Source organism: Lactuca saligna, chromosome 3, assembly GCF_052625555.1.
Source record: "Lactuca saligna cultivar CGN05327 chromosome 3, ASM5262555v1, whole genome shotgun sequence".
In the NCBI taxonomy this organism is placed as follows: Eukaryota; Viridiplantae; Streptophyta; class Magnoliopsida; order Asterales; family Asteraceae; genus Lactuca; species Lactuca saligna.
This window is the reverse complement of record NC_136419.1, coordinates 228936311-228960647: the sequence shown is the minus strand read 5'-3', so window position 1 is coordinate 228960647 and position 24337 is coordinate 228936311. Positions and strand designations below refer to the sequence as shown.

The 24337-nt window shown below is 39.2% G+C and overlaps 1 non-coding gene across 1 annotated transcript; it reads right to left on the bottom strand.

Moving 5' to 3' along the window:
• Positions 1-22178: 22178 nt before the first annotated feature.
• LOC145038208 (small nucleolar RNA R71) lies at positions 22179-22285 on the bottom strand. Its single transcript, XR_013679271.1, has one exon. It is a non-coding gene; the product is annotated as a small nucleolar RNA R71 (small nucleolar RNA).
• Positions 22286-24337: the final 2052 nt, after the last annotated feature.

Sequence of the window (24337 nt, the reverse complement as noted above, 5' to 3'; positions counted from 1 at the left end):
GGTTCGTAGAAAGGTGCTTGACCTGTCACAAGGTTAAGGCCAAGCACCAGCGTCCGCATGGTAGGTTGCAGCCGTTAGAGATTCCCGAGTGGAAGTGGGAACTGATTACCATGGATTTTATCACCAAATTGCCGAGGAGTGATAAGGGTGTCAATGCAATTTGGGTGAATGTGGACAGGTTAACGAAGAGTGATCACTTCCTTGCCATTAGTGAGAGCTCTTTCACGGAGAGGCTGGCAGTGTTGTATGTTAGGGAGGTGGTATCGCGGCATGGAGTACCGATCTTGATCGTCTCAGATCGAGATGTGCGTTTCACTTCCAGATTCTGGAAGGCATTTCATGACGAATTGGGTACGAGGCTACATTTTAGTACCGCATACCACCCACAAACTGACGAATAGAGTAAGCGAACGATTCAGATGCTCGAGGACATGCTTCAGGCATGTGTACTGGATTTCGGCGGGAGTTGGGACACGTATTTGCCCTTGGCTGAGTTTTACTATAACAAAAACCATCATTCGAGCATTGGTATGCCACCCTTTGAGCTGTTATATGGATGGAGGTGTCGGACCCCCATTTGTTGGGGTGAGGTAGGGCAACGTGTGATGGGTAGTACAAAGATAGTGCTTCAGACAACAGAGTAGATACAGCTGGTCAGACATAGGTTATTGACCGCTCAGAGTCTCAAGAAGAGTTACACGCATAGGCGTCGATCGGAGCTCGAGTTTCAGGTCGGGGATCTTGTGCTCCTGAAGGTGTCTCCTTGGAAAGGAGTGATCCATTTCACGAAGAGGTGCAAGCTGGGGCCCCGCTATATTAGGTTGTTTAGGGTGATCGCGAGGGTGGGCAGAGTAGCATATCGTTTGGAGTTACCTACGAAGTTGGACCAGATTCATGATACCTTCCACGTGTCGCAGCTGAGGAAGTGTATACCCCACTAGTCGGCAGTGGTACCATTAGAGGATATCCAGGTGGACGCGAATCTAAATTATGCTGATAAGCTGATCGCAATCTTGGATCGGAAGATCAAGGTTCTGAGAAGCAAGTGCCCCTGGTGTAGGTCCAGTGTTAGCATCGGAAAGGGTCCGAGCTGACTTGGGAGCCGGAGTCAGAGATGCGGGAGTAGCATCCGGAGTTGTTTTCGACATGAGACTTCGAGGGCAAAGTCTGGTTCTACTGGGGCAAAATTTTAACAGCCCGAAATTCACGTAATCTTTATAACCCTTTTACTTTGAGAGAGTTGGCAAGACGAGTCCTTTAAGGTTGTGTGTTGGTTGTGAGTACATTGGGCGTAATGAGGCGTACGCCGCTCGTACTCACGCGCTTATTTTGAACGCAGACTCGCCCGGTTACGCTGGGCGTACCCAGGGGTACGTTGGGCGTAATGTGTCCAGATGCAAACCCTAAATTCTGGCTTGTGCACTATAAAAAGAACGTATAGTCCCTTGCCCCAGCCACCATACCTCCTTGAGTGAGCCCTTAGAGTGCATAAATCCGTGTATAAGCTTGTGTGTGATTCTTGAGCATGAAGGTACCTTTTTGAGGTGAAGAAGGAGAAGAGGAAGCCATTGTTGGAGTTAGATGTACAAGAGAAAGAGTAGATCCGAGTTCTACAGTGGTTAGAGATCCCTTTTAAGGTAAAAAGCTTCAAGCTTTGCATCTTTTCTATTCATGCTTTGAAGAGAGAACTTTTAGGGTTTTTGGTCCCCAAGTTCATAGCTTTTTGAGTGTTTGAGCTCTTAAAAGCTGAGATCTGTCCCATACTAGCTCATTTAGTGTTGAGGATTTATAAAAATCCAATCTTGGTCGTGGATATTGAGTCATGCATGAGTTAGGGTCTTAATATGGAAAGAGGAAGGGTGTTTTGAGTGATAGATGATCTTTACTACCATGCAAGGCTTAAAGGTTTCAACCTTATGGAGTAAGGACCATTAAAGAAGTCAGATCTGGAATATGAGTTCTTGTCTTAACCGTTTAAGACCTCAATACTCAATATGGCTGAACCGGGATTTATGTCGGGCGTAATCCCAATACGCAAAGTGTAAGGGGTGGCGCACCCCGATTCTGTGAAGGCGCCGGGTACCCCAGCGTACATGCTTGGTACACGCAGCGTAACCCAGAGGGTTGACTCTTTTTGACTTTTAGGGGATGGTCAACTTAGGGTATTTGTGCCATATGAGGGGTTAAATGGTCTTTTACCCTCCTGAGAGTGCTAAGAGATGGAATGGTCTAGCCTTGAGAAATGTGTTGATGTCGAGTGTTTATTTCGTATGATTAGGCAGAGGCTAGATCTAATTTTCATGAAGTCCGAGATTTCCGAGTTACCGAGTTACGCGAGGTGAGTCTTCTCACTATACATTACTTAGAGTGGCATTATGAGTTGACCGGAAGGTCTTTTGTGCTGTGTATGAGATTGTGTGCCATGTATGATATTATGTGCTATGTGATGTATGTATGATATATAATTGTATAGACCGGATCGGAGGGTCCAACGAGATAGACCGGGCCGGAGGGCCCAATGAGCTATGACCGAACCAGAGGGTCTAACAAGCTACGGGACCGGAGGGTCCCGCTGAGAAACATCGGCCGGAGGGTCGTACAGTAGCCTCGAGTGGTGTATATGTTTTATGTGGTATATTGGGGAACTCACTAAGCATTTATGCTTACAGTTGTTGTGTTATGTGTTTTAGGTACTAGCGAGGACCGTGGAAAGGCGTCGGCATGAACCGTACACACAGAGAGGAGATTTGTTTTGTGATATTGGGATATGTTTGATTTGATAACTATTGTGGAATACTTTTTTAGAATGTTTTATATTTAAAATTTGGTTGTTGAAAAATGAAAATTTTGTTTTGAAAATCTCGTAGTTACAATTAACCTCTTAATTCTATAGTCCATAAGTGCAAACTGGATATCTAAGTCAAAAACAATGTCGAAAACCATAAAGTCACTAACTTGGTGAGTTTACATGACCCAAACAAACCCAATCTCAAAATATAACCTTCTACTTCCATAACAATGGCCCTAACTCATTCATGGATGGTTCGAAGCCTCAAAGATGACAACTTTATGACTCTAGGACCAAAAGAACACCAAGAGTAGCAACTTTAAGCTTCGAAAATGATAATAATCCACAGGATCTCATCTATGGGACCAAAATGAGTCCAAAACTCAAACAAAGGATATCTAAGCTAAAAATGAACAACATAAAAGCTTTTAACCTCACACAAGATGGAAATGAAGCACATAGTCCAGATCTATAAGCTCATCCTTGATTAACAACGTTGCATCAAGCTCCATCTTCTTGGAAATGACCCAAAAACACCAAAATGCACATCATGAGCTCAAAATCACAACCATGGAGGCTTAGAGATGATTTCTAGGCTTTTATGGACTTGAAGGCTGTTAAAGAGGCTAGCCATAATGACTAAATGTGTTTAAATAGGTAATGGGTTAAGAGCACTCAAACAACCTTATGGTGCACATGCAACCCTAAATGCTTTGGATCTATGTTTTCTTCTGATTATACATGCAATTTGATTTTCCAAAGCATTCATCCTAACTAGCATACAATTTTGACAATTGAAGAAGATAACTTACCTCTTAGTAAGACTTGTAGTTCTTGGCCTTCAAAAGCTTTAACACCTTAAACGTGATGCCTCTAATGTGTCACAAACACCAAGTGAAAAAGGAGGCTTGAGAGAGTAAGTTACTTAGCTCAAAATCAATATCAAACTCTAAGAATGATAGGTGTAGCCGATTTTGGCTCTAGGCGAGTCTATTTATAGTGTGACAAGTGCTAGGGCTACATCCATGCAAACCCTAATGCACCATGACTCTTCATCCTACTTAAGCTCCATGGGTTAACCTCCATGGACTATCCATGTTGGTTTAGCCCACCCAAATAACCATAGATCATTGGCCCATACTATAAGAATCATGGATTTACCAAATCAGTCCCCGTATATTTAATTAGCCTCTTTTGATCACTAAATTAATTATTGATCAATACTAATTAAATAATATGATTTTATATTAATATATTACACTTGTCATATATTAACAAATCACAAATAACTTTATTGTCAAAAGTCCATCCTATCAAGTTGCATTGTTGAAGGCAACCCAAAAGGACCATGCTCCTCTCGGGTCAAATACATACCAATTATAGTTATGGGCTTAGACACCTAATCCAAAAGTCTCCCACTTGGATAAGTCTAATAACTATAACTCGAAGTACAACTTACAACATCGACTAGAAATCGTAGCTCTTAAAAGCCGTTGTCGAACTCCGACCCATTCAGTCACGCATCCTTTAGATAAGGGATCATATAATCCTCTGTTCTTCAAGATATTAGCTGGACAAATACATGGAACAATGTCATACTAATTGTCCAACAATTTGTTTCTTGATTTCCGATTTGTTTGATAGATAACTTAATTTAACACATCAATTTAGTCCCGACCGGGACCGACACATAAGTCAAAACAAAATCATCGAGGGGCCCAAGATATCACTTTTAATCCTCCAAGAATCAAAAAGAACAGATAAAATTCGACATTATATGCTTGTACTAACTCTTCATCAAATCATACACAAAGTGCGTTTTATAACATCAAGTTACTGATGCGTTTTCACACTATCAATGTAAAACCAACTCATGGTTAACAACTCATATATCTTGGTTTGAAGACTTATATGATATTATCGTCTCATGATCACTCGTGATAAATTCCATGAAGTGATTCAAGTGAGCGTGGGTTTAATCCAATACTCAGACCTTATGAGCACTCATGAATGTTGTAGTAGTTTCTTACTATGTCTAAAACACTTCAGACAGTCTACTAGCCAAATTCATGGTAGTCTTGCCTTAATACCTACTTCCAAAGTATGATCTCCTGTGGACAGTTTGAATAATATAATTATTCTGGAAGTCAAAACATGCAAAATGAAGCAATTAGTAAACAATTTACACAAGATAGTAACTTTACTTATAAATAAAAAAATATATTTTATTTAATCATTAAATGTCAATTACATTTTACAAGTTCCAAAATACCTATCTAATCATTAAAAGTAATATCATCCTTTAGCCCAATGCCCCTTGCATGTTGCAAATGCTTAACCCTACTCAGTCCCTTTGTGAGGGGATCTGATGAGTTCTCATCTAATGATACCGTCTTTACAGGAGGAGTGTTTCTTCCACCCGATGTCTTATGAAGTAATATTTCCTATCGATGTGCCTGGATCTACCATGATCCCTTGGTTCCTTGGTTAGGGCAACTGCACCCTCATTATCACATAAAATCTCTATAGGCTCCTTTATAGCCGTACAACTCCAAGGTCTCCGATGAAGTTCTTCAGCCATATCACCTCCTTCAATGTTTCGCTGGCTGCTATGTAGTCTGATTCGCCCATTGAATTAGCTAAAGTCTCATGTTTGGAACTTTTCCATGTTATTGCACCTCCATTTAGGGAAAAAAACCCAGTCTAACTAAGAGCAGAAATTATCTCTGTCGGTCTAAAAGATGGCATCACTATACCCTGTGACTCTTAAGTCATCACTCCCACCAAGAGTAAGGACCTAGTTCTTAGTCCTGGGTAGGTACTTAAGAATGTTCTTTACCGCAGTCTAGTGAGCCTTACCAGGATTCCCTTGATATCTATTGACCATGCTCAAAGCAAAGGCCACATCCGGGTGAGTACAAGTCATAACATACATGATCGAGACAACTGCCTTGGATGGGTAAGTCACCTTTCTTGGAAGTCTCCATGCTGAATCGTTTCAACACCGTGTCCAAGTAGGTACTTTAAATAAGTATAATTAGTCTTTTACTCTAGTTTCTCAATATCCTTATCCATAGGATGTAAGCAGCTTCTCCAAGGTCCTTTATAGGAAAACACTTCCCAAGCTAGGACTTAACCTCTTGCTAGGTTGGAATGTCATTTCCTATGAGTAGTATGTCATCCACATACACCATTAGAAAGCTAATTGTACTCCCAATAGCCTTAACATACACACAAGAATCATCCTCGCTTCTTGAACTTTCTAATAAAAAAAGATTGCATATGGGAGATGCTTGTTTCAATCCAAAAATGGATTTCTCAATCTTACACACTCTATTAGGGTAATTTGCATTGAAAAAAACCCTCTGGCTAACATAACCCTAATAGATTTAATCTTCGCTACTGGTGAGATGGTCTCATCATAGTCAACTACTTTGAGTAAATCCCTTCGCAACCAGTCGTGCCTTATATGTGTATACGTTCCCATCCATGTCGGTCTTCTTCTTGAAGATCCATTTGCACCCGATTGTCACACATGGACTAAATCTCATTGTCCATAGCCTCTTTCCACTTTGCAGACTCGTGGCCTGCCATGGCTTCCTTGTAATTGTTAGGTTCATTCAAATTTACTAGTGTGTTATTACTGATAAATGTATCACCCCCAAATGTTATATGGAAACCATAAAACACAAGTGGATCACTAACTCTACTGGAGCGCCTCAAAGGTACGGACTCGTCAACTTGTTCAACAGGAGTTTCCTCCTTAGGTTGATTGCTAGTGTTTGTGTAACATCGTAAATTTTCAAACCAATTTTTTCCATTTTCCAAACACAATAAAAGATTTATCACATTTCACCAAAAACCTCAAGTATCAAATATTAGTACATTTTTCAAAAATGGTTTGTCACAAATCCAGGATCCAGAATAATTATAACTCCAGCTCAGATTTGTGTGTACAATCAAGTCGGTGCCTTCCCGCGATCCTCGAAAGTACCTGTAACACATAACACATCACACGGTTAGCACGAAGCTTAGTGAGTTCCCCAAAATACCACACACAAAATAATTAGCCACTCGAGGTTATAACTCTGTATTACCCTCCGGTCAATATGTCTCAGTGGGACCCTCCAGTCCCACGGCTCGTTGGACCGTCTGGTTCGGTCTTTGTGAATACCCTCTGGTCTCACTACTCGTTGGACCCTCTAGTCCGGCCTCAATGAGGATCTTCTGGTCTCATGACTCGTCAGACCCGCCAGTCCGGTCTCAGAAATGCATAATATAGCATATATATCACACATACAAGATGCATAATATCACATAGCTCAAATAAACACATAAGACCCTCCGGTCACACAGAATTACCACTCTAGGTAAAGTATAGTGAGAAGACTCACCTCAATAGCAAGCAAGCATCCTCGCACTCAAATCTCGATCTAGCCACCGCCTAACACATAGGGTAGTTATCTCAATAAATCCTCGATTCTCGACTCTAAATAACCAAACGCTAATCCTCTCTTTCCAACTCTCAAGTTAGGTAAAAGACCATTTTACCCCCCCCCCCCCCCCGTCACACCCCCAAACTTGAACGGCTGAAATGTTCGGGGGCGGAAGACGTCATGTTCAATATCATAACCATAGTGAAGAAAGTAAACAAAACTATCATAAATATATTTTAAAAGGTTACATCGTTGCAAAATACATGTTTCCAAATAAATTACATATGCTGTCAAAATAGTTCAAAAGAAATCTACGCCTTAGCGTCTTGCCTTCAAAACGTCTTGTGGTTACCTGTATTACAGATTACCTGAGAATACAAGTTGTTTTTGAAAGAGTATCAGAATTAAAGCTGGTGAGTTTATAAGCAATTTATAAATGAAAAATGCATGTTGTTCCTTAAAGTTTGTTACCAGTTTGTTTCCAGAAAATCCAATATTTTATAAAAGGTTTATTGCAATCTTAACTGAACCAAGACTTAGTATATGTAAGTAAATCATCATACTTATATGTAGTTTTATATTTAAATAAAACTCCTTTTTGTGAAATCCTTAATTTCCCGCGAACGGTGTGTTTATTAATTTCTCATGTGAGTTGTTATAACCATACAATGACTCGAAGACCTCGTACTTGATGTTCCTCAGACGTTGAAATGTTATGACACGTGTCACCGCAGACATGTCGGTCTCGCTGTTGCAAGCAGCTCAGGTGTGGGTTGTCAAACCCAATATAGATCTATATACAACTATCACACTCTCCCTACAAGAGATTTTGGCTATAACTACAAGACTCTTCTGTAGTACTAAAGAGTACTGCGAAGATGAATGTCTCACAAATTTATTCATTAGCATGTTCACGTAGTTTGTAATAAAATACTTGCTTTGTAAATCGATAATATTACCATTTAAGGTGTCCAAACTATACCTATAATAGTTTTATAAAAATGTTTTATGTTGTAAATGAAACCTTGTTATGTATGACCTTGTATTTCAATAAAATGACATTGAAAATGCTAAGTATAAATCTTACACACCTTGCTCAGAATGTTACAAGGTGTGAATAACTCTTAAACTTGTTTTAACAATATAACTCTTAACTGTCACTATTTTAGATTATTTATAGAAAAATCATCGTAAGTCAAAAACTAAATCTGTAAACTCGGAGAGTTTGTAAAAAGAGTCTAATATGTTCAAAAAAATTTCTTATAATTTTTGGTGGTCTCAAACCAGTGTGAAAATGTTCATTTTCACAAACTGGTCCGATTTCGTTGCTGCAGTGATAGGCAGTTTTGTAAAAATCACCATCAATTGTAGAAAAATCGTATGGACATGAGAAAGTAGTCATTTTAATGGTATAAACCTGAACCATTTGCATATTGATCATTTTTGAAAAATATTATGTTTAATTTGGGTAAAATAGATCGTGAACAGGTCACAACTTTTCTACTGTAAGCTGTCAAGTTAAGTTTCAAATATGTTTTGGTGTTTTAACTTGTATCACCCCCCCTCCCCCCTGAAAAATAAAGAAAACTAGAAAATATAAGGGTATGAACTTACCTTGAGTGATTCTTGAAAGATTTGAAGGTCGAAGGCGAGGAGTATTAAGTCAAGAACACTTGATGAACACGTGAAAGTTTGGATGATCCTAAGAACGATTTGTTTGGTGTTAAAACGGGTATAGATGATTCAACGCTGTTATGGAAACATGAAATAACACTTGATCTTAGATGAAATAATTACCAAAAGTGAAGTAGTATCTTAAGAAAACTAGCACAAAGTAGTGGGAAGTAGGGAGAAAAGAGTTTTCTTGAGGTGGTTTGAGAAGTGTAAGTGTTTGAAATGATTAAGTGAGCCAAGAAATCCTCCATGGATTTCTATGTATAATGAAGGTTGCTGGAGCAACTTCTAAGTTTGAAGTGAGTTTTTACTTGGTTTGTGTGATGTGGATAGGGTTGGGTTAACGGGGAAGTGACACATGGAGGCAAGTGGGCACACTTGACCCACTTGTGGGGTAAAATATTCTTAGATATTTCTATTAATAAAATAATGATTTTATATTAACAAATCCTTGAGAAATAAATAAAATATGAGTTTTGGGAGTTTAAAATGGTAAATATATGAATTTGGTGAAAAAAACCTGTCAAAAACATCAAAAACGGGCTTAGGAGGTGAAAGTAGTCGAAAACCGGGAGAAGGAAGCGAACGTGAGAGGGGTTCGGTGCTTCAGGATAAGGACCGAGAGTGGCACTAGGAGGTACTATATGTGGAGGCTCGGGCCCAAAGGGTTCCGTTCGCAGGGTTTGGTCCGAGGGGGTAGCTTCGCTTCTGACATGTTCGCCTCTAACAACTTCGATTCTTAAGAGGGGTTCGGCCCTGAGAGTTTCCCCTTAAGAGGGTTCGGTTCCTAAGAGGGTTTCGGCCCTAATTAGCCGTTTTTCAATATAACTTCTCGTTTTGCGTGATTTTTGGCCAAGTTAAAGGTCAAGATGACCCGGCTGACTATAAAAAGTTGAGAGAGATTTGGGAGAGATTAGGAGAGATTTCAGAGAGATTAACTCTTAGCCATTTTCATCGAATAATCTTGCAGTGCAAGGTCTGTGGACCCCGTTATACTTCGTTTATGATTATTTTAAGTCCCCAAAAGGGTTCATAGTCGTGTTTTGATGCGTTTAACTCCCTTCTTAGGGTTTCATATTGATAAACACATAGATTTACCGAGACACTCGAATTCTTGACATACAAATGTACGTTTTCATATAATAACTTTTAATCGTAAAAGTATTATACAAGATTGACCGGTTTGACTAGTCAACTTGACTTTGACTTGTGGACTTTGACGTTGACTTGGATTTGATGGTTGTAAAATTACCCCCCCCCCCCACGTTAGAAGGAATTTCATACCGAAATTTGCATTTTGAGAGGGACATCAAGGGTTGAGGAATAAATGTGGATAACTTTGCTTCATTTGATCCTCACATTCTCATGTAAATTCGGGTCGTCGCTTGGCGTTCCAGTAGACCTTTACGATGGGGATGCGACTTTGTTTTGTCAATTTGACCTCTCGATCCATGATTTCAACAGGTTCATCTATGAAGTGGAGGTTCTCATTGATATCAATTTCTTCCAATGGAATGACAAGGGTCTCCTCAGAAAAACATTTCTTTATGTTCGACACATGAAAGGTAGGGTACACGTTGCTGAGTTCCTATGGTAATCGAAGCTTGTATGCCACCGGGCCAATCCTGGCGAGGGTTTCGAATGGCCCGATATGCCTTGGATTTAACTTCCCACGTTTTCAAAAACGTATTAATCCCTTCCAAGGTGATACTTTCAGTAGTACTCGATCTCCAACTTGGAACGTCAAAGGCTTTCGTCTTTTATCAGCGTAACTCTTTTGTCAGTCTTGTGAAGCGTTCATCCTTTCTCAAATTTGGACGATCTTTTCTGTTGTTTCCCTTATGATATTTGGGCCAGTGAGTGTGTTGTTTGGAACTTGCCCTTTTGCTAGTTGCGTATCACCCACCTCATCCTAGCACAGGGGTGATCTGCAATTACGACCATAGAGGGCTTCGAACGGAGCAACTTTGATGCTAGAGTGATAACTATTATTGTATGAGAATTCAATAAGGGGTAGGTGAGCATCCCATGCTTTACCAAAGTCCATCACACAAGCTCTTAGTATGTCCTCTAATGTTTGAATGGTCCTTTCACTCTGCCCGTCGGTCTGTAGGTGGTAGGTTGTACTCATGTCCAACCTAGTTCCCATAGCTTTCTACACTGACTACCAGAATCGTGACATGAACCGACTATCCCTATTGGAGATGGTGGATATTGGTACTCTGTGAAGTCATACAAATTCTTTAATGTAGATCCTTGTCCGTTTCTCTATTTTGTTGGTTTGCTTTATTGGCAGGAAGTGAGCGGATTTGGTTAATCTGTCGACGATTACCCAAATGGTGTCAAGTCCACCCGTTGTCTTAGGTAACTTGGTAATGAATTCCATTGTAATTGGCTCCCACTTACAGTCGAGTATCACTGGCTGTTAAAATAGTCCTGAGGGCTTTTGATACTATACCTTAACCTTTGTGCAAGTTAGACACTTGCCCACGAAGGTAGCTATTTCGGCTTTCATGTTCGGCCACCAATACAGCTTCTTGAGGTCTAAATACATCTTGTCCGAGTCGGGATGCACTGAGTAACGAGTTTTGTGAGCTTCATTTATGACAATGTCCCTGAATCCACCAAATTTTGATTTCAATATCCGGTTCAAGAGGCAATGAACTCTATCATCCCTAACTTCAAGATTTTTGTCCATTACTCTCAACGCTTCACCTGCCAGGTTCTCTGGTTTCAAGGCTTCTTCTTGTGTTTCCTTGATTTGTGTGGACATGTGTGAATGGATGGTCATGGTTAATGCCTTTATTCGGCAGCCAGAGTATTCCTTTCTGCTTAAAGAGTCTGCCAGTAAGTTGGTTTTTCCTGGGTGATAACGAATCTCGCAATCGTAATCGTTTAGCAATTCTACTCATCGTCTTTGTCTCATGTTGAGTTCTTTTTGGTTGAGGATATACTGAAGGCTTTTGTAACGCCCGTGTTTCTATGCTAGGCATTAATATTGTCATAATGGTCTAGGTTAACCTTTATAACTCATTTAGAAGAAATGAAAAGGAATTATGTGAATTTTATGCGAATTATGTGTTTTATGCTTAATTATTAGGATTTAATTAATTAAGAATAAAAATGAGAGTAAAAAATTAAATTTTAGATAAAGTTGATATCTATTAAGAAACTTGTAGTGGGCGTGACAAGGATTACAGATATATAATGAATTCCAAAATCTGAGTTATAATGAAAAAGTTATGACCTGTCGAAGTTTCGCGATAAACCGGCACGGTGCCGAATGTCGTACAAAGTGACTTTTCGATAAACTACTTTTTAGCCTTAGTAATCTAAACGAAACTCATAGTGCTCGTTAAACTGAGAGTATGTATAAAAATAACGCCCAAATCTGACTTTGTATGACGAAGTTATGATTTTTCGAAGTTTCAACTTTGTAGTAAATAACTAAAAACTCGAATTTTAGATCGAGTGATTTTTAGCCGACACAAACTAAACGAGAATCGAAGGTCTCGTCATTAGTAACACAAAGGTAAAAAGTCTGACGAAAACGGACGTTAGATGAAGAAGTTATGAATTTTTAACGGATTTCCTGTCCCGGTCTATTAAAAATAATAATAAATAATTAAATTCAAAATGAGGCGACGAAGTCTAAAAGAAATTTGTAGAGCGTAATTTTACCAACACGTGCATATAAAGAACGTCAAAAACGGAGCTCGTATGTGAAAGTTACGGATTTTAGAAGTTTTGTTGTGAAAACCGAGAAATTTCGCATAGGTGGCTTCGGATACGTCACCTTCACTTAGAACGTGCCACGTATCCTAAATTGGTGAGTCATGCGAGCCACGTGTTCGAGCTGTTGAGTCATCCGATCTCGTGAGCTGATCCAAAGTGGTCCAGTAGAGATGCGACACGTACCCTCTAAGCACATGGTCGAGCCCTCGCAAGCTGCCACGGACACCCCCTACTTCGGACCTAGACCACAGTCCAGTAAGAAGCTGCCACCAAGCCTTTGCACGCGCAGCCCATGTGCGAGCCCTCCCCTACGAGCCTTGGATCTTCGCCACCTGGAGGGTTCCCAGCCGTCCGATTAGAAGCTCCTCCCTATAAATAGAAGGTTGCGAGCCTTCTCGGATATTTTTAAGAAATTGCCATTTTTAGCCCCCTTTTCCATATTTTCTTCATCTTAACATTTCCCGAAGCCCCGATATCGATTATAACCCCTGGAATACACCACCAAGTGCACGTGAAGCCCGGAAAATTTATCTTTTCGGTTTCGAAGCCCGGCCCTCGTAGAGCCCGGTTTCTCAATAAAACTTCTGGTTTTATTAGAAACGATCGTTTTAAGCAATGAATTACTGCCTGATTATCATCAAATCATGTGAGTGTGTAGTTACTTTCATCTTACAGATAGATATGAAGTATTTTACATAAAATACATGTTGTGTGAATATATACTGTTCGTTTATTTAAGATGGGTGTTGAAGGAATGATTTATACAGGTTTTTAAATAATTTAAACTGTATATGTATTTTTATCAACGAAAAATGTTGGGTAAAACATGGGTAGATGAGATAGTGGGTATGATGAAAGGAGAGTTGGATAAAGGAGATGATCAGTAATATTGATCATGAGTTGAGGGTGAGTAGTGAAATTTGAGATAATCACTTACCCAAAATGTTGGTCCCCATCATTCAGTAGAGTATGGATGACAACCATGGACTATTCTAGACAATCTGTGGAACAGTAGAAGGCCCGCAACCTGTAAGTGTAATGAACTATATGTTCATTTTCTATACTCTAAAAACCCATTGACATGTATTGTAGGAGAGAATACCTGTAAATAATATTGTCGATAAATGAGAGTTATGGACTTAGCACGTGTTGAATAAACTTTGGCAGCTATGGACTTAGTGTCCGTTGTATAAACCCCGGTGACGAGGTGACTTTGTGTCTATTTCATAGGATGAATCCTTAGGAAAGAGTGATAGTTGATTCTTAAGGTAAACCCTTAAGAAATAAATAGATAATGGGGTTTAGGGTAATTCGGTTGATTGATTGATGTTTAAACATAATAAATTTATGTATTGTGGGTTGAAAACCTTATATGGTCATTGGGCTTCCAAGCCTGACCCACTCAGTTGTTTATATTACAGGTAGAGGACCCCGAGCATAGTCAGATGATGATGACGAGTGATTTTGGATTATAGCCCGGTAGTTATAAATAACATTTGTAAGGCTTATAATGTCTTGTTTATGCTTTTGATCTATATCGGAAAATGACATCCCGAGGTTTTGTTATAAAAGGAAATTATATATTTCTTAAAGAAAGTTTTTGAAAAACTTTTATCATATTTTGTATTGGGGACCAATTCCGCAACATCTTTTATAAAGATTTCTCTAATTTGATTTTAAAAAGCATAAGTTAAACCGGTCATTTCTGACCGAGAAATTAGGGATGTCATAGTTGGTATCAGATCATTAGTTTAAGCGAACTAAGAAATTGTAGGATTTCTATTAAACTTAGAATGCTAAGTGATGACTATGAGATGAGTGTCTACCATAATTTAGACACGAGCACTAGTTTATTTTAGGAAAGATGCCTAAAATGCTTTTATGTGCTAAATGCTATATGCTTGCCGTATATGCCATTATTTGTTCGGATCTATGGTCTATTGCCGACCGGATCTGGAAACTTTATGTGTGTAGGATTCTAAACGTATGACTACGATATTAGAACTAGCATATAAACGTTTCAGAGTAATAACGAAGACTTAATGTATAACGAAAATGAAGATCTAAATTCACCTACAATTGGTGTATAGATCGAAATGGCGAGTACTCAAAGTGGGTTCGGAAGCGATAATCCGCAACCTGAGCCAATCACAATGGCTAGGGTACAGGCAATGGTGCGTATGATGTTAGATAAACAGATGGAAGAAACCAAACGTTTACTTCAACAAAGTAAGGATGGACTTAATGTTCCAGTATGTCAAGCATCTGTTCTTGAGTCAACTATTAGGGTTACTAAGTCTATTGAAGAAATGATCAATGACAGTACCACCAACAAGATTGAAGTTGGTAAGAAGAGGAAATTTGAGGGGTCTTCAAGGCCCAACAAGAGCAACATATCCTCAAAGTCTAGCAAAAGAGGACGTAAAGGAAAATGGTGGGAAAAGTGCATAAATAAACACTCTGGGAACTGTGACGGGAAGGTGAAGTGTTTTAGGTGTGGAGAAATAGGGCATTACGACAATAAGTGTATGATTCCCAAGGAGGTGTGTTATGTATGTAAAGAAGAAGGCCATATTTCTAAGAACTGTCTGAAAAACAATGAAGTAACAAGGCCAAGTGCACCACCAACACCAAAGGAATTTCAGGATATCCTTGACGAAGAGATTAATAACACTAGGAAGTAGAAGTAAAGACTTGATACTCGTAGATCAAGTTACGAAGTAGTAATGTGAATAGTAACAAGTGGTTTAGCCTATGAGAGGCATAGTATACGGTAAACTTGAACCTTTATGTAAGCGTTTCAAGGAAATAATATAAACCCTGGTTTTGTCATCTAATGAATGGAATGATTGGTGTAAATTTTGAAGTTGTCCCAATCATCTGGAATTTCCATCACCAACCAAGTTGAAGTAGAGTTGATCATTGAAGATACGCGTGAAAGAATTCCTAGTAGAGTGTAGGAAAATTTTATGATTAATTGGACACATTTGTATGTGTTAAATTGTTTTGTGATTTTAGGACTTGGGGACTGCAAGACAGTACCTGGGATAGGTATGAGTAGGTGTGAATAGTAGTATAGATCTATACTACCGGTAGCACAGGACTCGCACTTGGATCAGGGAAAGTTACAAGGTTACCAATGAGCTATTATATGATTTCGTCTTGTTCTAGTCTGTCGTTACCATTGTTTTAGTAATGACTAAGAAGATGATTGTTATTCCCACCCTAGTGGTCATATCAAATTGAGTCCAAATATGATGAGTTTATTGTGTGGTTCAGAGAACCAAGTTCGATATAGCATTTTACTTAAGCCAGAAGATTGAAGTGAAAGATGAACAAAGCGATCAATAGAAGTATCACACTCATTGTTAAAGAAGTTGGTAGTTAGAAATGATACATGTTGAATTGTGATTGTATCACATTAGAACATGAAGGAAGGTATAGTTTGTTCCGAAATTTGTTCCTATGAGATCTGAGTCTAAGTAGTGCAGTATACAATGAGATATCATTAGAACACGACCCATTGGTCTGTTATAATAAATGAAGGAAAGTACTTATTCCAAGAAGAAGAAGGATTCCTCAATAAGGATTTATTTTGTAACTCGAAGGTTACGATTGAAAGTCCTATGGAGATCTGAAGCTTTTTAGGATTAGCTGGATATTATCACTGATTTATCCAAGGCTTTTCTTTGATCGCGACTCCATTCATAGCTTTGACCCACAAAGGAGCGGTCTATACTTGAAATTAGAAGCATAGGAAGCTTTGAGAAGTTAAAGAAGACGTCGTGCGAAGCACCGATTCTTTTGTCACCTGAAGGAGTTGATGACTTCACAGTTTAAAGTGATGCCTCTAGAGTTGGGTTAGCTTGTGTTCTGACCCAAAGGGATAAAGTGATAGCGAATGCATTGAGGAAATTGAAAGAGCATGAAAGGAACTACCCCACTCATAATCTAGAGTTGGAAGCGATAGTATTCACCTTAAAGGTATGGAAAAGGAGTTGAACATGAGGCAACGGTATTGGATAGAGTTACTCAAGGACTATGACTGTGAGATACTTACCACCCTGGTAAAGCAAATGTTGTTGCAAATGCTCTCAGTCAGAAGGTAAATCTTGAAAAGAAAAAGCCAAGAACGTTGAGAATTGAAGTTGTCTCGACAATTGTGAAAGCTCAAGAGGAAGATTTAGAGAGAAATGACCAAAAGGAGGAACGTTTGGGAAAACGTTGGTGTTCGATACCAATGGTCAAGGATTGAAGGTATTCAAAGATAGTATTTGGGTACCTAATGCGGGAGGAGTAAGAGATATTATGATGAAAGAAGCTCACAAAATCATGTACTCGACTCATCCCAGCCGTACGAAATGTATGGGGATCTAAAACCCTATTACTAGTGGCCGACGATGAAGCTCAATATTGCAAAGTATGTGGCCGAGTGTATAACTTGTGCTAGGTTTAAGGCACAAAATCAGATACTGCATGGGAGTTTAGAACCGTTGCCTATACCTATAAGTAAATGAGAAGACATCACTATGGATTTTGTGACTAAACTGCCCAGACGGTCACGACATGATTTAGGTGGTCGTTGATCATTTCACTAAGAGTGTGCATTTCATAGCAGTCAACGAGAAAAGGTTTATGGATAAACTTGCAAATTCTTACGTGAAGGAAACTGTGAGGCTTCACGATGTTCCGTTAATGATTGTATCCGATCGTGACATCCGTTTTACCTCAATGTGTTGGAGGAGTCTGTAAGAGGAATTGGGTACCAAGTTGTGTTTGGATACAACTTACCATCCACAAACCGATGGTCAGAGTGAATAAACGATTCAAACATTCAAGGATATGCTGAGAGCATGTACCATGGAATTCCAAGGTAACTGGGATGAACATTTACCTTTAGTAGAATTTTTTTTGGGTAATAGTTTCCACTCAAGCATCAAGATGGCACCTTATCACGCTTTGTATGGGGAAAAGTGTTGAATGCCATCATGTTGACTGGAAGCTAAGGAAAAGCAGTTTATGGGACTTGAAATAGTCCATTAGATTGCTGAAAAGTTGAAAGTGATTAGGGAAGGGATGTAAGTTGCTCAAAAGAGCTATGCTGACAAGAAAAGACAATCAATATCATTCGAAGTTGGAGATTCGGTTTTACTTAAAGTCTCGTCGTGGAAGGGGTTTATAAGGTTTGATAAAGAAGGGAAAGTTGAGTCCAAGGTTTATTGGACCATTTAAAAGTTCTTCAGAGGATCGGAAGTCAAGCTTACAAGCTAGATTTACCGAAAGAACTAGAGGGTATTAACAATACCTTTCATGTGTGTTATTTGAGGTAGTTCACGGGAGGTGTACCCGACATAGTTCCCATTTCTAAATTAAGGTTGGATGAAAGCAAGAGGTTAAGTGGTGAACCTGAGGCAATCACTAACCGTAAGACTAAGAAGATGTAATGTAAGATAGTCGATTTAGTGCTTGTGCGTTGGAAACATATAAATGGGCCAAATCCCGTCTGGGAAACGGAGAGTGACGTGGTGAGTCGCTACCCATAGTTGTTTGTCGTTGTGTGATTCCGGGGACGGACTCATCCTAAAGGGGAGAGAGTTGTAACGCCCGTGTTTCTAGGCTAGTCATTAATATTGACATCATGGTCTAGGTTAACCTTTGTAACTCATTTAGAAGAAATGAAAAGGAATTATGTGAATTTTATGTTAAATATGTGTTTTATGCTTAATAATTAGGATTTAATTAATTAAGAATAAAAATGAGCATAAAAAATTAAATTTTAGATAAAGCCAATATCTATTAAGAAACTTGTAGTGGGCGTGACAAGGATTACGGAATATAAAGAATGCCGAAATCCGAGATAGATAAAGCCGATATCCATTAAGAAACTGGCACGGTGCCGAATGTCGTAAAAAGTGAGTTTTTGATAAACTATTTTTTAGCCTTAGTAATCTAAACAAAGCTCGTAGTGCTCGTTAAACCAAGAGTATGTATAAAAACAATACCCAAATCTGACTTTATAGAGGAAGTTATGATTTTTTGAAGTTTCAGCTTAGCAGTAGACCGCTAAAAACTTGAATTTTAGATCGAGTGATTTTTAGACGACACGACCTAAACGAGAATCGAAGGTCTCGTCATTAGTAACACAACGGTAAAAAGTTTGACGAAAACGGACGTCGGATGAAGCAGTTATGAATTTTTAACGGATTTCCTGTCCCGGTCTATTAAAAATAACAATATAATAATTAAATTCAAAATTAGTCGACGAAGTCTAAACAAAAGTTGTAGAGCGTAATTTTACCTATGCGTGCATATAAAGAACGTCAAAAATGGAGCTCGTATGCGAAAGTTATGGAATTTAGAAGTTTTGGTGCGAAAACCGAGAAATTTCGCATAGGTGGCTTCGACCACGTCACCTTTGTTTAGAAAGTGCCACGTGTCCAAGCTGTTGAGTCATCCGATCTTGTGAGCTGATCCGAAGTGGTCCAGTAGAGATGCGACAGGTACCCTCTTAGCACAAGGCCGAGCCCTCGCATGCTGCCACGAACACCCCCTACTTCGGACATAGACCTCCGTCCAGTAAGAAGCTGCCAGCAAGCCTTTGCACGTGCAGCCCACGTGCGAGCCCTCCCCTGCGAGCCTCGTATCTTTGCCACCTGGAGGCTTCCCAGTTGTTCGATCAGAAGCTCCTCCCTATAATTAGAAGGCTGTGAGCCTTCTTGGATATTTCTAAGAAATTGCCATTTTTAGCCCCTTTTTCCATATTTTCGTCATCTTAACATTTCCCGAAGCCCCGATATCGATTATAACCCCCGGAATACGCCACGAAGTGCCCGTGAAGCCCAAAAAATTTATCTTTTCGGTTTCGAAGCCCGCCCCTCGCAGAGCCCGGTTTCTCAATAAAACTCTTGGTTTTAGTAGAAACGATTGTTTTAAGAACGAATTGTTGCCCGATTATGATCAAATCATGTGAGTGTGTAGTTACTTTCACCTCACACATAGATATGAAGTATTTTACATAAAATATGTGTTGTGTGAATATATACTGTTTTTTTATTTGAGATGGGTGTTGAAGGAATGATTTATACAAGTTTTTAAATAATTTAAACTGTATATGTATTTTTATCAACAAAAAATGTTGGGTAAAACATGGGTAGATGAAATAGTGGGTATGATGAAAGGTGAGTTGGATAAAGGAGATTGATAAGTGCATAATTAGTTAATTATTTAGCATACTTTTTTATTCATTTTTAACTAATTGTGTGTATAATGTGGAAAAAAGGTACTTAATAATGTTTAAATTGTGTATTCAGTCCAAAAGACATGCTTCGGAGTCAAAGGGACCAAGGGGAAGCAATTAAAGACCAAAGAATGAAGAATGAGGGACAAAAGCCTTCCTACTCGGCGAGTTCTCGAGGCTACTTGGCGAGTACATTAGAATATTCCAGAAGATAAGTCAAGACTCCCGGTATGAGACGGATATATACCATCTACTCGGCGAGTCGTGTATGCTACTCGCCGAGTACACCCTGTTTTGTGATAATTATAAACACTAAACCATTATCCGATTGGAGAAGACTTTTTTTGATTTGGAGAGCTGAACCTGCGAAAAAAGAACCCTTGGAGGAGCTAAGGAAATCTAATCTTCAATACTTTGAAGAATCAAGGCAATTAGGTTAATCATTCCACTTAGCTTTAGGAATTAATTATGTTTAGCTTAGTTAAATATGCTTTTGAGCTTGTTTTTATTATGACTATGAACTAAATTCGTTTTGTTTTTGTTAGGGAAGACTAATTTACTCCTATGGTTTAGAATATACTTTTTGATTGATTGTTATTTGGTGATTTTATTAAATTAAGTTTGTTAAAGAACCTTATGCATTAATGACAACTATTTTCTGTTAATTGAAAGGTAATTAAGCTGCATAAACATCTCTTAATTATTAACCTCATATGTTACGTGAACACTTGACCATATGCTTAAGAGTAATTAATATGAAATTAAGATGAATTAGAGAATGGGTTAAATTAATGTGTGAGCTTGTTTGAGAAACCAACAAACAAGAGGTTAATTGAAACACCAACTTGATTAACCAATTACAAATCTTATTTAATCAAAATAATTGAACTAGGGAATTAATTAGTTTAAACAATTGGCCACTGCTTGAATTGATTAATTGTCTAAGGGTTAGGAGTAATGAACATGAACCTAACCACTATAGTTGGTAACCAATAATAATTAATTTATCATTTAAATAACCATAGGAGTGAATTAGCTGAACCTAAACAAAAACTCTTTCATAAATTTGGTAAATTTGTCATTTGCTTCAATTTCTTAGTTAGTTAAGTGTTTAAGTTCTAAATTTAAGTTTCTAGTCTTGTAAAACTAGTGAAAAAAACCTTTTACTTTTATTACTTGTTTAGTTAAAATTAGTTATTAGATTAATTTCCGTTCCCTGAGTTCGACACCCTACTTATCCAACTGTACCACTAAAAGACAGGTTCACTGCCTTTGTGTGTTTAATTTATTAACTAAAAGTAGGATGAAAACTAGTTCGTTTCACACACATCAAGTTTTTGGTGCCGTTGCCGCGGAACGGTTCTAAATAATTTATCAAATTTCTAATTTTTTCGATCCTTTGTGTGAGTTTACTGGCACAAAGTTAATTTATGGCAGTTTAATAATTACTAGTTAGGTTTTAGCATCTAAATTAGTTTTTATTTCAAGTTTTGAATTCTTTCAAAAATACACTGCTACTCGCCGAGTGCATTCGCACCTACTCGGCGAGTACAACAGATTTTAGCTTTTAATTTTCATTTTTTTAGTACACTTTTTTGTTCTTTTTACGTTTTTATCTTGTTTTATTTTAGGACTTTCATGACCAGAGGATCAAACACCCCGCTGGTACCCCCGTTTGAAGATCCCGAATCTGCATTGAGAAGAAAGAGGAAAGGACGTGGAAAGCTCGAATACACCAAAGAAGTCACCTTTGTCTAATTTGAAGATTGTTTTTGGGAAGAAGAAGAGCAGCAAATCAGGAGCATCCAGCGCATCTTTAGCAAGCGAAGACCCGATCAAGGAAGACACTGAGTACGGCATCGAGGAAGAAGAAGAACCCACATACGGGCACGATTCCGATTTCGGCGACGAGTTAGCTCATACCATGGCTAACATTGATGAAATCCCCATGGGAGAATGGAAGAAGAGGATCCACGATGACACCGGCACGGGACTTGTGCAACCCGCAATTCCCACTACTGCTACTTTCGAGCTAAAGGGCCACATACTCGCCCAACTCAAGGAAATTCCTTTTTATGGAAAAGACCACGAGGATGCCTACAAACATTTGGATGAAGTCAATGATGTATCCGATTACTTCAATGTTCCAAACGTGCCTCGTGTGACTCAGCTACTTCGTATGTTTCCAGTGACATTCAAAGGTTCTACAAAAGACTGGCTCAAATCACTTCCCCCCGGATTAGTCACCACATGGACCAAGATGAAAGAAGAATTCATTGATCACTTTTGCCCACCTTCCAAGATAGCCAAACTGAAGAAAGCCATAGCTAACTTTGAACAACAAGCTGGAGAGTCACTATATGAAGCTTGGGAGAGGTACAAGAGCTTACTAAGAAACTGCCTACACCATGACCTAAATAGCCAGCAAGAAGTCTCTATTTTCTATGATGGAGTCAATGTCACAACCAGGCAGCTACTTGACTCACAAGGCGCACTCACAAAGAAGCCACCCCCGGTGATCAAGGAATTAATTGAAGAATTCTCTAAGCACTCTAGAAAATACCACAACCCAAGAAATGATGTTACTAGGGAGCCGCATATGCAGCTATTGAAGACTTGTCCGCGGTCATGGCTATGCTAAAAACCATGGATAGGAGGATGGATAAAATGGATCAAACGATCCATGCTATTCGGGTGGGTTGTGAAAATTGTAATAGACCTCATCTTACTAGAGACTGCGACTTGGATGAAAATGGCAACAAAAAGGTGCAAGTATGTTACTCAAGTGGGGACCGATATGATGAAGACTGGCGAAAACCAAAGAAAGAGTGGCTCCCGTATAAAGAGTACAAGAAGGCTAAGGAGGAGAAGTACAAGCAGAAAGGAAGAGGTTTTTACCAAAAGGAGGAGTCAGCACAAGAAAGAAAACCAAGTTTGGAAGAGATGCTTACCAAATTTGTAGCTGCTTCAGAAAAGAGATATAGAGATCATGATGCTTCCATTCAAGAAACAAGAACTATCCTTAGAAACCAGTAGGCATCCATTCACAACATAGAAACGCAGCTGGGGCAACTTGATCAACAAATAAACCAAAGATCACCAGGCGAACTCCCTAGTAAAACCGAAAATAACCCACAAGGTGCGCACATAAATATAGTTACAACAAGAAGTGGGAGAATAATCACTCCTCTGGCCCCTATTCAGAAAGAAGCACCCAAAGAATCACAGAAGGAGGAGGTAGAAAATCAAGCAGAAAATCAGAATCTTCAATCTGACAGCTCTACTTGCCGAGTACCAAATATGGACTCGGCAAGTACACTACCAAATCCAAAGGAACAGGTCCCTGAAAAGCTTTATCAGCCTCCAATGCCATACCCAGCCTGATCTAAGAAGGAGAAGCAGGAAGAGGAGTACCAGAAGTTTCTAGATCATATCAAGGCTCTTCAAATCAACATACACTTCATTGAAGTTGTCGTCCAAATGCCCAAATATGCTAAGTTCCTTAAGGAACTTATCACTAATCGAAGGAAGATGGAAGAAGTGAAGAAGGTAGTCCTCAATGAAAACTGCTCAGCTGCTATGCTAAATAAGCTGCCAAAGAAGAAGGGTGACCCGGGGAGCTTAACTCTACCTTGCCAATTTGGCAACTTGGCTACCATTCATGCCTTAGCCGATTCGGGAGCAAGTGTGAACCTAATGCCATATTCATTCTTCAAGAAGCTGGATCTCCCGGAACCAAGGCCAATTCGCATGGTGATTCACTTAGCGAACAAGACAGTTACTTTCCCAAAAGGCATATGTGAAGACTTACTGGTCAAGGTGGAAAAATTCGTCTTTCCTGCTGATTTTATAATTCTAGATATGGAGGCGGATCCTCAAGCCCGATCATCATCGGAAGACCCTTCCTCAACACTACGAGTGCTATAGTAGACATAAGGGATCCAAAGCTTACTTTACGGGTAGGTGATGATTTTGTAACTTTTGGGGTTGATCAAGCCATGAAGTATGCAAGGAACAGTGACGACACGGCGCTCTCAATTGACATGCTAGACAAAGTATTGGAGGAATTCGTAAGTGAAGATTCCAGCGAGTCCACAATTTTTTATGAAGAATTTGATGTAGAAAAAGACTTAATGGAGATCGAACGGCTGCTGGAAGAAGCTGAGTTTGAAGAATTAGTCAAACAATCTGAGAGCCCTACTCGCCGCGTAGGGCCGAGCTACTCGCCGAGTTCATCCATTGAAAAGGCAGAATTCATAAATGCAGCCACAAACTCGCCGAGTACCTCACCTACACTCGGCGAGTACAACAGTTAGAACCAAAAATTTGAGCTCAAAAATTTACGAGAACATTTGGAGTATGCTTTCCTTGAAGATGGCAACCAAAAGCTAGTAATCATAGCCTCTGACCTATCTAAATCTTAAAAAGAAGAGCAAGTGCAAGTTTTGAAGAAGCGGAAGCGGGCCA